Source organism: Abramis brama (assembly GCF_963993115.1).
Source record: "Abramis brama genome assembly, chromosome: 3".
NCBI classification, from domain to species: domain Eukaryota; kingdom Metazoa; phylum Chordata; class Actinopteri; order Cypriniformes; family Leuciscidae; genus Abramis; species Abramis brama.
Window position 1 is genome coordinate 8,262,097 of NC_139965.1, and position 12,577 is coordinate 8,274,673.

The following is a 12,577-nucleotide window of genomic DNA, read 5'->3' on the forward strand; positions in this document are numbered from 1 at the left end:
GGGCGCCGAAGACGGAAGGTGGGCGGGTTCACTCTCTGAAGTAGCGAGAGCGAGTCTGGATCGGAGGACAGCCACAGGCATGCTGTCACAGTGATGACAGCCGTCTTTAGTGAGCACTGCCTCGGCGTGCTCAGTGCCCAGACAGACAGCGCACTGGGTGTGTCGGTCTGACACATGCAGGGGAACCCCGCAGGATTCGCAGATGGGGAGCGGCATTTGAAACAACGCGCTCCGCTGTTAAAACAGCATTTTGCTCTTTTAGAAAGCGTCTAAAAGGATACTTGCCGGATGCCACAGGGAAACGCTTGCTGGGTGAAGACTACCAACGACGCAAAGCTGTTCCGCTGAGAGGCTGTTCTACGGCGAGCGGCTTCCAATCCGGAGAAATCAGCGACGAGGTGTGTCTCAGAGCTGAAGGAGAATAGATCTGTCATATGGCGAGTTTTCTCTGAATTTATACTCTCCTGCCACGTCCATTTTGGCGCGCTCGAGTCTGGCAGGGCGCCAAGCGCTCCCATTGGATCGTGCGCTCCTACTCACTCGCCATAGGTTTGTGCAGTTGCCGCAGCACAGCCAATCATCTCGCTCGTGCAAGCTATGATGCTCTCACTCTGCAGCTGCAATGCGTTTTAAATAAAGGCTTCAATATTCTCAAAAAAAGGAGTTTTCCCACAGCGTTTGCAACGCAGTACGAGAGAACGTTCTTGTAAGGGAACTGGACATCTTGTTGGTTTTATACAAATTACTTAAACAGAGAATATTTGTTTTTGTTTTGAATCAGATAATTTAAAAGTACACACTTAAATGTTTATAAAGATATATGGCTCATAAATGTGTGACAAGTATTCCTGAGTTTTGTTTCAGTTTATAGACGTGCTCAAGAAAAAAAGTTCATCGAGACGGAGAGGCAGAAAGCACACCCTGTCTAACATAATATTGTACTTAAAAACGTGAAATAAAAAATAAATAAATGGACAGTGTTAACTAACGTTCTTATGCCTAATGTAGTGAGTGTTCAAGCTACGGAGAAAATTAAATAAAGTCTGAATTTGTCATGCTTTGTTCCGATCAGAGCATGTGAGCGGAGATCGAGCGCATTTCTGAATATTCTGCTCCGCTCGCTCATTCCGCTCAGGGTCGCTCGCTCAACCCAGAATGGCCTGCTGGTTCGAAAATATGTGGAATAAGGGCTGCCTCCGACTAAAGTTTTTTGTTCTAGTCGTCTAGTTGTCACGGTTCATGAATTCACTGTCTCTCTCTCGTCTAGTGTGCTGTTGTGTGTGTGTGTGTGTGTCTGTGGGCGTGGTCACTGATCAGCGGTGATCAGTAGCGCCAGCTGGATTCAATTGTTTGTTCCCTTTATAAGTTCAGTAACCAGTGTCTCATGTTGTCAGATCGTTGTGCTTCCCGGTGTGTTTCCTGTGCCTGTTCCTGTGTCTGTTCATTGGATTTGGATTCCCCGTGTCATCGTCGTGTTCATTCCTGGATTCTCTGCACTGCACTGAATCACTGAGCACCGTCACGAGGGTTTACTGCACTGGACCAGAGCACCATTCACGAGGGATCATCACTGGACTGAGCACCTTCACCAGTTGTCCACCGAGGTCCCTGCGTCACAGTTTCCATCCTGTGTTGTGTCCGCCCGTCTGTTCTGCTGTGCTGACGGCTGTCTTTGTTCAGTGTTTCTGACCATTGTGCTGAGTGCTAATAAAGAGCGTTATTGCATTTACATCCTGTTTCTGTCTTACGTAACAGAACGATCTGACCACATTATGGATGTAGCAGGCGCTACGACTTGGGACGAGTTCGCGGCTCGAAGCATCGCAAGAATGGACACCCAAGAAGAGAGCATCTCTAACACGGGACGGGCGGTCCAAGCGCTTGTGATGCAGGTGTCCGAGCTCACCCAACAACTACAACAGCTAAGAGTTCCCACTGCGCCGCCCACACCGCCCGTTCAGCCCATTCCACCAGAGCCGCGGCGAGAACCGAGACTGCCTACACCGGATGGGTATGCAGGTGAACCAGAGTTTTGCAGAGCATTTTTGACCCGATGTTCTATGCACTTTTCATTACAGCCACAGATGTTCGATCAGGAACAGTCCAAGGTGGCGTTTGTGTTGACGCTGTTATCGGGCAAAGCGGCTCTCTGGGGAACGGCGGTGTGGGAGAATCAAGACCCATGCTGCGCCTCGTTCCAGGCACTCTCCGAGGAGATGAGAAGGGTCTTCGATCGTGCGGTGGCGGGTTGGGAGACGGCCAGACTACTCGCCGATCTCCGCCAAGGTAACAGCTCGGTGTCGGAATATTCCATCCAGTTCCGCACCCTGGCTGCAGAGTGCCGATGGAACGAGGAGGCACAGTGGGACAGATTCCTGCATGGGTTGGCTGACCGTGTCCAGAGGGAGATTTATATGCTGGACCTTCCTACCAGTCTCAATGGACTTATTGAGTTAGCATTACGAGTGGATGCTCGGCTGAGCAGAATGGGTCGCTTCCAACAGAACCATCCGTTTCGCGGCACGGAGACTCTGCGCTCCGACAGTCCCATTTGCGATCCTGAGCCCATGCAGGTGGGTAGAGCTCGGCTTTCCCGGGAGGAGAGAGAACTGCGGAGGTCCCAAGGACTGTGTTTATACTGCGGGAAGGCGGGCCACTTCATCCACTCATGCCCGTTAAAAGATCGAGCCCGGTAGTAACTATGAGGCTACTATCGGGTGGGATCTCCGCTGAGAAGACCTCATCATCACCATCATCATCTACTCTCCTTCCGGTAAGACTAAGGTGGGCAACCAACACACACGACACCAAGGCTTTACTGGATTCAGGGGCAGAAGGTAATTTTATGGACTCAGGACTGGCTCACCGTCTTCACATTCCTATCACCCCTCTCACGTACAAGATTTCTGTCAATGCTCTTAATGGACAACAGCTTCCCAACATTTCACACGCTACTGAACCCATCACTCTCATCACGTCTGGCAACCACACTGAGACAATAACATTCCTCTTCATGAACTCACCTCTCGCACCCATCGTACTCGGTCATCCTTGGTTCACACAGCATAATCCCAGAGTCGATTGGGGTCACAATTCTGTATCTATGTGGAGTAATACGTGTCATGAGTCATGTCTAGTGTCTGCGTGTTCGTCTGTACCTGTGTCTGTATTCCAGGAGGAGGCAGTGAATTTGTCTAACGTGCCCGGAGAGTACCAGGACCTGAGAGAAGTGTTCAGTAAGTCTCATGCTGCTTCTCTTCCTCCACATCGTCCCTATGACTGTGCCATAGACTTAGTGCCAGGTGAGTCTCCGCCTAAGGGCAAGTTATATTCACTTTCTGTTCCAGAGAGGGAGGCTATGGAGAAATATATTTCTGATTCTCTAGCATCCAAATTCATTAGACCTTCCTCATCTCCAGCGGGGGCGGGGTTCTTTTTTGTGGGGAAGAAGGATGGGTCTCTGCGACCGTGCATTGATTACCGAGGGTTGAACAACATCACGGTAAAGATACTTAAAAAAATACTTATCCTTTACCGTTGATGTCTTCAGCCTTCGAGCGATTACAGGGAGCATCCATCTTCACAAAATTGGATTTACGTAACTCTTAACATTTGGTTCGCATAAGGAAGGGTGATGAATGGAAGACCGCGTTTAATACCCCTAGGGGGCACTTTGAATACTTGTTTATGCCTTTCGGGCTGTCCAACTCCCCAGTGGTCTTCCAGGCACTCGTCAATGACGTGCTGAGAGATATGGTTGACCAATTCATATATGTCTACCTGGATGACATATTGATCTTTTCGTCTTCTCTCCAGGAACACATTCAGCACGTCAGACGAGTGCTTCAGAGGTTGCTAGAGAATGGGCTTTTTGTCAAGGCGGAGAAATGCATTTTTCATGCACAGTCTGTTCCTTTTCTAGGGTACATCGTCTCGTCTGAGGGAATGCGTATGGATCCTGACAAGGTTAAGGCTGTGATAGATTGGCCAAGTCCAGATTCCCGTAAGGCCCAACAGAGGTTTCTGGGGTTTGCCAATTTTTATCGGCGTTTTATTCGCAACTTCAGCCAACTAGCCGCGCCTCTGACTGCCTTGACCTCCCCCAGAACGACGTTCAGGTGGTCCGATACAGCGGAAGCTGTATTCGCCAAACTTAAGAGCCGCTTCGTTTCGGCTCCCATCCTCGTTGCCCCTGATCCATCACGTCATTTCGTGGTGGAGGTCGACGCGTCAGAGGTGGGGGTAGGAGCAGTTCTTTCCCAACGTTCTTCCACAGACGACAAGATGCATCCTTGTGCGTTTTTGTCTCATCGTTTGTCACCTGCCGAACGTAACTATGACATTGCTAACAGAGAATTGTTGGCGGTCAAGTTAGCACTGGAGGAATGGCGTCACTAGTTAGAAGGGTCAGGGGTACCTTTTATCGTTTGGCCGGATCATAAGAACCTAGAATATATTAGAACCGCTAAAAGACTCAACTCTAGGCAGACTTGGTGGGCACTTTTTTTCGGACGTTTTGACTTTTCTCTTTCGTACCGCCCGGGTTCCAAAAACATCAAACCCGATTCTTTATCTCGTATTTTTGACCATTCCGAACGCCCGTCTACTCCCGAGTGTATTTTACCTGAGACATTATTGGTCTCCACTCTCAGATGGGAGGTCGAATCGAAGGTCATGAAGGCCTTAGAAGGGGTAACGCCTCCGACCGATTGCCCACCGAACCGTTTGTTTGTGCCAGAGGAGTATCGGTCTGACGTCATTCAGTGGGGTCATTGTTCCAGTATAGCGTGTCATCCAGGAGTAAATCGCACCAGTTTTTTGGTGAAGCAACGATTCTGGTGGCCATTAATGGCTCGCGACATCCGCAGTTTTGTTTTGGCTTGCTCGGTTTGTGCCACTGGCAAGACTTCCAATCGACCCCTGGATGGGTTACTCCAACCGCTGTCGGTCCCTTCGAGACCCTGGTCCCACATTGCGCTAGATTTTATTACCGTCCTCCCGCCCTCCCAGGGCAAGACGGTCGTTTTGACTGTCGTGGACCGGTTCTCGAAGGCGGCTCATTTTATTCCCTTGCCCAAATTACCCTCAGCCAAGGAGATCACGTCTTTCGCTTACATGGCCTCCCGATGGACGTGGTTTCCGACAGGGGACCCCAATTTGTGTCCAAATTTTGGCAAGAATTTTGTAAGTTACTGGGGGCGACTGTCAGTCTCTCTTCGGGGTTTCATCCCCAAAGTAATGGTCAAACGGAGAGAGCCAACCAAGATCTGGAGAGAGTGTTGCGATGTTTGGTTTCCAAGAATCCTTCCTCCTGGAGCCAACAACTTTCTATGGTGGAGTACACCCACAATTCATTACCAGTGTCATCCACGGGCCTTACTCCGTTTGAATGTAGTTTAGGTTACCAGCCACCAGTTTTTGCTAGTACGGAATCCGAAGTCGTGGTCCCCTCCGCTCACGCCTTCGTCCAGAGGTGTCGCCACACTTGGACTAGAGCCTGTGAGACTCTTCTCCAAGTGGGGGCGCGCACCAAGGCTAAGGCCGATCGCTACCGGTCGAAGCCTCCCGTATACGCCGTTGGTCAAAAAGTGTGGCTTTCAACCAAGAACATTCCTCTCTGCTCCGTTTCTAGTAAACTTGCTTCCAAATTCATCGGCCCGTTTCCTGTCACCAAGATCATTAGTCCAGTGGCAGTCCGACTCAAACTTCCTCCTGCGTACAGGAGAATTCATCCCGCCTTCCATGTGTCAAAGATTAAACCTGTGTTTTGGGCACGCATTAATCCGCCAGTCCCGGTTCCCCCCCCGCCGCGTCTCGTAGATGGGGAACCAACTTATTCGGTTAACCGTATTCTGGACTCGAGAAGGAGGGGACATGGATTTCAGTACCTGGTGGACTGGGAAGGTTACGGTCCGGAGGAGAGAAGTTGGGTTCCTGCTAGAGACATTCTGGATCACACCCTTATCGATGATTACAATCGACAGGTAAGCCCATCGGGGAACGCCAGGAGGCGTTCCTTGGGGAGGGGGTACTGTCACGGTTCATGAATTCACTGTCTCTCTCTCGTCTAGTGTGCTGTTGTGTGTGTGTGTGTGTGTGTGTGTGTGTCTGTGGGCGTGGTCACTGATCAGCGGTGATCAGTAGCGCCAGCTGGATTCAATTGTTGGTTCCCTTTATAAGTTCAGTAACCAGTGTCTCATGTTGTCAGATCGTTGTGCTTCCTGGTGTGTTTCCTGTGCCTGTTCCTGTGTCTGTTCGTTGGATTTGGATTCCCCGTGTCATCGTCGTGTTCATTCCTGGATTCTCTGCACTGCACTGAATCACCGAGCACCGTCACGAGGGTTTACTGCACTGGACCAGAGCACCATTCACGAGGGATCATCACTGGACTGAGCACCTTCACCAGTTGTCCACCGAGGTCCCTGCGTCACAGTTTCCACCCTGCGTTGTGTCCGCCCGTCTGTTCTGCTGTGCTGACGGCTGTCTTTGTTCAGTGTTTCTGACCATTGTGCTAATAATAGTACTAATAAAGAGCGTTATTGCATTTACATCCTGTTTCTGTCTTATGTAACACTAGTAGTTGTTCATTTAAGCCATTAGTGGACAAATCGCCCCTTTATATATATTTAATTACTTAAATAAGCTATACAGGATAATGAGCGTGTACATAATATAGCTGCACTCAGGCACACCACCGCACGCATAAAGCTTGCCACAAAGAACCGGCAAAAGTATGAATGTGTCAAAAATAGCAAGGAGACATTTAATTGTTTATTAATAAACTGGTGTTTTCTGTGTCGCTGCAAAGATGAAGTTGACGATGCGGACTCGCCATGAACGCCAGAGAGAAATGCAAATTTCATATGGATTACATATTCAGAGAGTAGCCTATTTCTTTTGGTTTTGAATATTTTCGTTTAAAACTAGACATTTCAAGCTTTCTATAATAGATACCCTATATTTCTCAAATCTGTGAGGCACAAGCTGAGTTTCAACGCCCTCCAGTTCACGTGCAATGCAAGTGATCGTGCCGGCGCCTTATTACATTGTCTGCTATATATTTGCTTCTTATTTATTAAATACAGGCAATTGGTTGATAAAACATTGATCAAAATTAAGATACAATTTATACAAAATGAAAATCTTTTAAAAAGAGATTTTCTACAAAACAAAACTTAATGAAGTGGTCAAAATCATGTCTTACCCATGTCTTTAAACCAAATTAAGGCATCTAAATATGATTTCTATGAGATTTTGTGTCAGTCTGGCTGTGTCAGATGTAAACATGCTTCAAGAACGTTTCCTTTTGGGGGGGGAAGGCCAAAAAAAAAAGAAATAAAAAAATTACAAAGCATGCAAATTAATGATAAACCCACTGCTGTAACTGGACTGTGGTTCGTCCTGATGGATGAGGTGTTGTTAGAGAGGTGTTCCAACTACTGGTGCCGGTTGCACCAGCTGTGCGTAAGTTACAACTTAGCCTAGTTTTGACGTAAATGGACACTAAGTTACGACTTACGCACTTCTAAATATTTTTGCGTTGCACCAATAAACTTAGTTGAAGTGTAACTTTATGTATAAACTAAATATTTACGGCAGCCTCCGATCAGGAGTAACGGTTGGACTAAAATATCAGACAGACTGAACTGCATCAATAAGCTCTTCTTTTACCTGACAGACTTCAGTTCTTTAGACATATATGATAATGCTGAAATTTACACTCGCTTACATTTTAAGAGAGAGAACATTATGTGAAAAGATTACTTTGTTAGCTCTTTAACACAAACCCGTTCTAAACAGCACGCTACTGTGTGCATCGGTCCATGTTGTGCATGTCAAATATCAGTCATAATCAATAAACGTAATTTCTTATGTTTTTTGTATCAATATTTATTTATTGATCCTTATTAATTTCATTTCAAATACAGTTTCTGAATGTTATTTACATATAAAAACACTTATGTTATTCATGATCAAGTATTCTATTTAATGGAAACTTATTTTTACCATTAGTAACTTGAGGCAAAAGAAGTTAGAATGAAGGATAAACTGAAATTAACGGCATTTCAACACAACTTCTGCTCACGAATTTGAAGGCTGCTATTGGATCATGGAGGCTAAACGTCATATTCTGCGACTGCGCATTACTTTACGAAGAGCTTACAACATACTAGCTACGTTCTGACTTATCACGAACAAATGGTGCAACGGAATAAAGTACAGAGTTAGTAACAAACTAGCTAGTAGTTACTAAGACTCTAGTGTGGACTTTAGGTTCCAATTAAAGAAAGAATTTATGAACGGCTGGTGCAACCCTACCCTGCTCATTTCAAATATGAAATGAAATATCAGTTAAATAACATGAGAAATACACAATACTTCTTTTAATTGTCTATGGTCTTGTCTCAGCCTGAGACATGACGGGTGGCTTCTAAAAGTTCTAAAAGTTGCAGTAAAACTAACAGATGAATAAGACTGAATGACATTTAATGAAAAATGACTTGAACAATAACACTCACTGTTTCTCCTGTTTCACGTCAGAGATGTAAATATTGTCCATCCTGAATGTCTAAATGTGGACATAAACAAATGAGTGATGAGGATGTGTTTACATGCAAATGTGTTCATGTTTTACAACCAAACAAAGAAACAGTAAACAGAAGGAGTATGACATTTTCACAAAGAGAGAAATTCTAAATAATGTAACAATGTTTTAATGTCCGCATTCCAGCCAATCACAATCAAGTATTTAGACGGAGGAAATAAAGACATGTTTATTCTGAAACAGCAGCAGCAGAAGATGATGATATTATTTCAGTGAGATAATAAGAGTCCAACAACCTTTACTAACATTAGAAATGGACTTTAGGGGAACGAAAGTCTTTATCTCGTCTCTTTTGTGAACGTCTGCCGTGTCTCCTCCTCAACACCAGTGATCTCGGCTCTCAAAAGAGGAAAACAATTTTCAAACCCTCCTCTCAACACAAAGGGTGCTTCTCAATATCCCTCCTCGTTTCCTTGCTCCTCCGTCCTCCATCCTCCATCCAAGATTCCCTGATATGATTGTAAAGCGCTTTGGGTGTACAGTAGTAGATATGAAAGCACTATATAAATGCCTCATTCATTCATCCAATGACCCGGAAACCAATCGAGCTCAGCCATCTTGAAGGATATCTCAATTTTCTAATTGCACCATGATGAGTCGAGGAGTGCGAAATGAGGAGTGAGAATCGAGGATTGAGGAGTGAGGAGTGAGGATCGAGGAGTGAAGAGAGAGGAGTGAGGAGTGAGGAGTGAGGATTGAGGAGTGATGAGTGATGAGTGATGAGTGATGAGTGATGAGTGAGGAGTGAGGAGTGAGGAGCGAGGAGCGAGGAGTGAGGAGTTGAGGAGTTGAGGAGCGAGAAGTTGAGGAGTAAGGAGTCCAGTAGTGAGGAGCGAGGAGTCGAGGAGCGAGGAGCGAGGAGTGAGGAGCGAGGAGCGAGGAGTGGAGGAGTGAGGAGTCAAGGGGTCAAGTAGTGAGGAGCGAGGAGCGTGGAGTCGAGGAGTGAGGAGCGAGGAGCGAGGAGTGAGGAGTGAGGAGTCGAGGAGTCAAGTAGTGAGGAGTCGAGGAGCAAGGAGTCGAGGAGTCGAGGATTGAGGAGTGAGGAGCGAGGAGTGAGTAGTCGAGGAGTGAGGAGTCAAGGAGTCAAGTAGTGAGGAGTGAGGAGCGAGGAGCGAGGAGTCGAGTGAGGAGTGAGGAGCGAGGAGTCGAGGAGCGAGGAGTCGAGGAGTCAAGTAGTGAGGAGTCGAGGAGTCGAGGAGCGAGGAGTCGAGGAGTCGAGGAGCGAGGAGTCGAGGAGCGAGGAGTGATGAGTGAGGAGTCGAGGAGCGAGGAGTCGAGGAGCGAGGAGTCGAGGAGCGAGGAGCGAGGAGCGAGGAGTGAGGAGTCGAGGAGTGAGGAGCGAGGAGCGAGGAGTGTGGAGTCGAGGAGTGAGGAGTTGAGGAATGAGGGCGAGGAGTCGAGGAGTGAGGAGCAAGGAGTCGAGGAGTGAGGAGTCGAGGATTGAGGAGTGAGGAGTGAGTAGTGAGGAGTTTAACTGATTGTTATAATATTGCTGGATCTCATGCTGCAGTAACACAGGGTTTGTGATGTGAATATATTAATGGTACAACACAATTGTTAGATTCAAAAGACATCAGTGAATCAGTCTATTTCATGATGATTATAAAACCATCAACAGGTATATTGATATGATAATATGATATTATTTCAGTGAGATAATGAGAGTCCAACAACCTTTACTAACATTAGAAATGGACTTCAGGGGAACGAAAGTCTTTATCTCGTCTCTTTTGTGAACGTCTGTCGTGTCTCCTCCTCAACACCAGTGATCTCGGCTCTCAAAAGAGGAAAACAATTTTCAAACCCTCCTCTCAACACAAGGGGTGCTTCTCAATATCCCTCCTCGTTTCCTTGCTCCTCTGTCCTCCATCCTCCATCCAAGATTCCCTGATATGATTGTAAAGCGCTTTGGGTGTACAGTAGTAGATATGAAAGCACTATATAAATGCCTCATTCATTCATCCAATGACCCGGAAACCAATCGAGCTCAGCCATCTTGAAGGATATCTCAATTTTCTAATTGCACCATGATGAGTCGAGGAGTGCGAAATGAGGAGTGAGAATCGAGGATTGAGGAGTGAGGATCGAGGAGTGAGGAGAGAGGAGTGAGGAGTGAGGAGTGAGGATTGAGGAGTGAGGATTGAGGAGTGATGAGTGATGAGTGATAAGTGAGGAGTGATGGAGTGAGGAGTGAGGAGCGAGGAGCGAGGAGTGAGGAGTTGAGGAGTTGAGGAGCGAGGAGTTGAGGAGTAAGGAGTCCAGTAGTGAGGAGCGAGGAGTCGAGGAGTGAGGAGCGAGGAGCGAGGAGTGAGGAGTCGAGGAGTCGAGGAGTGAGGAGTGAGGAGTGAGGAGTCGAGGAGCGAGGAGTGGAGGAGTGGAGGAGTGAGGAGTCAAGGGGTCAAGTAGTGAGGAGCGAGGAGCGTGGAGTCGAGGAGTGAGGAGTGAGGAGTGAGGAGTCGAGGAGTCGAGGAGCGAGGAGCGAGGAGTGAGGAGTGAGGAGTGAGGAGTCGAGGAGTCAATTAGTGAGGAGTCGAGGAGCAAGGAGTCGAGGATTGAGGAGTGAGGAGCGAGGAGTGAGTAGTCGAGGAGTGAGGAGTCAAGGAGTCAAGTAGTGAGGAGTGAGGAGCGAGGAGCGAGGAGCGAGGAGTCGAGTGAGGAGTGAGGAGCGAGGAGTCGAGGAGCGAGGAGTCGAGGAGTCAAGTAGTGAGGAGTCGAGGAGTCGAGGAGCGAGGAGTTGAGGAGTGAGGAGTGAGGAGTCGAGGAGCGAGGAGTCGAGGAGCGAGGAGTGATGAGTGAGGAGTCGAGGAGCGAGGAGTCGAGGAGCGAGGTGCGAGGAGTGAGGAGTCGAGGAGTGAGGAGCGAGGAGCGAGGAGTGTGGAGTCAAGGAGTGAGGAGTTGAGGAATGAGGGCGAGGAGTCGAGGAGTGAGGAGCAAGGAGTCGAGGAGTGAGGAGTCGAGGATTGAGGAGTGAGGAGTGAGTAGTGAGGAGTTTAACTGATTGTTATAATATTGCTGGATCTCATGCTGCAGTAACACAGGGTTTGTGATGTGAATATATTAATGGTACAACACAATTGTTAGATTCAAAAGACATCAGTGAATCAGTCTATTTCATGATGATTATAAAACCATCAACAGGTAATCCTCATCATCTGCTTTTGTTTCACTTTAGCTTTCTTTGCTGCTGCAAATGTGTTTGACAAACACACTGTCACAGGGGCCAAAAAAAGACAAAATATATAATAAGAGTTAAGAGCCAAACTAATGGAAACACTAATCACTGTTATGGTGACTTCAAATGAAACACAGAGTAAAACCCCTGTTAATTTTAAATTAAAACTTTTGTAGATGTCTGACAGAAATATAGTCAGTCTGGTTAGTAATAAGTGAAGCTGGTAACGCTGTTAGTGGAGTTGTTTAACCCTCCTCTGCTGAGATCTTGAGAGATTTAATGTCTTCTTTTATCTTCAGTTGATTTCCTTGAAGTCAGCTGTAGTTCTTGTGTTTCTGCTCATCTCTTTTTCAGTTCTCTTCTTTTTCAGTGATTCTACTTGTTAACAGGCTTATTAAAGCTGAAATGACTCCATATTTAATATACACAGATTTTGTGGCTCAGATAAGGCCGGGTTCTGGTTATATTTTTTTGATCTTGGCTGACATGTGGCATTGCTAAGGCCTGCTTAACATTTTTAACATTTAGTCATTTAGCAGACACTTTTGTCCAAAGCGACTTACAATTTAGGACTGAATTAAGTGAGTCATCGTGAAGAGGTAAAAACAATGCAAGAAGTGCTCAAAATACGAAGTTCAGGCATTGGTCAGAGTAGCATAAGCCTCATAAGGGAGGATTAAAGGAAAAGGAAAGAATTTCAGTTGTCTTTTGAAGGTTGTCAGGGATTCTGCATTCCGGGTGAGGGTGGGGAGAGCATTCCACCAGCATGGAACCGTGAATGAGAATGTTCTGGAAAGTGA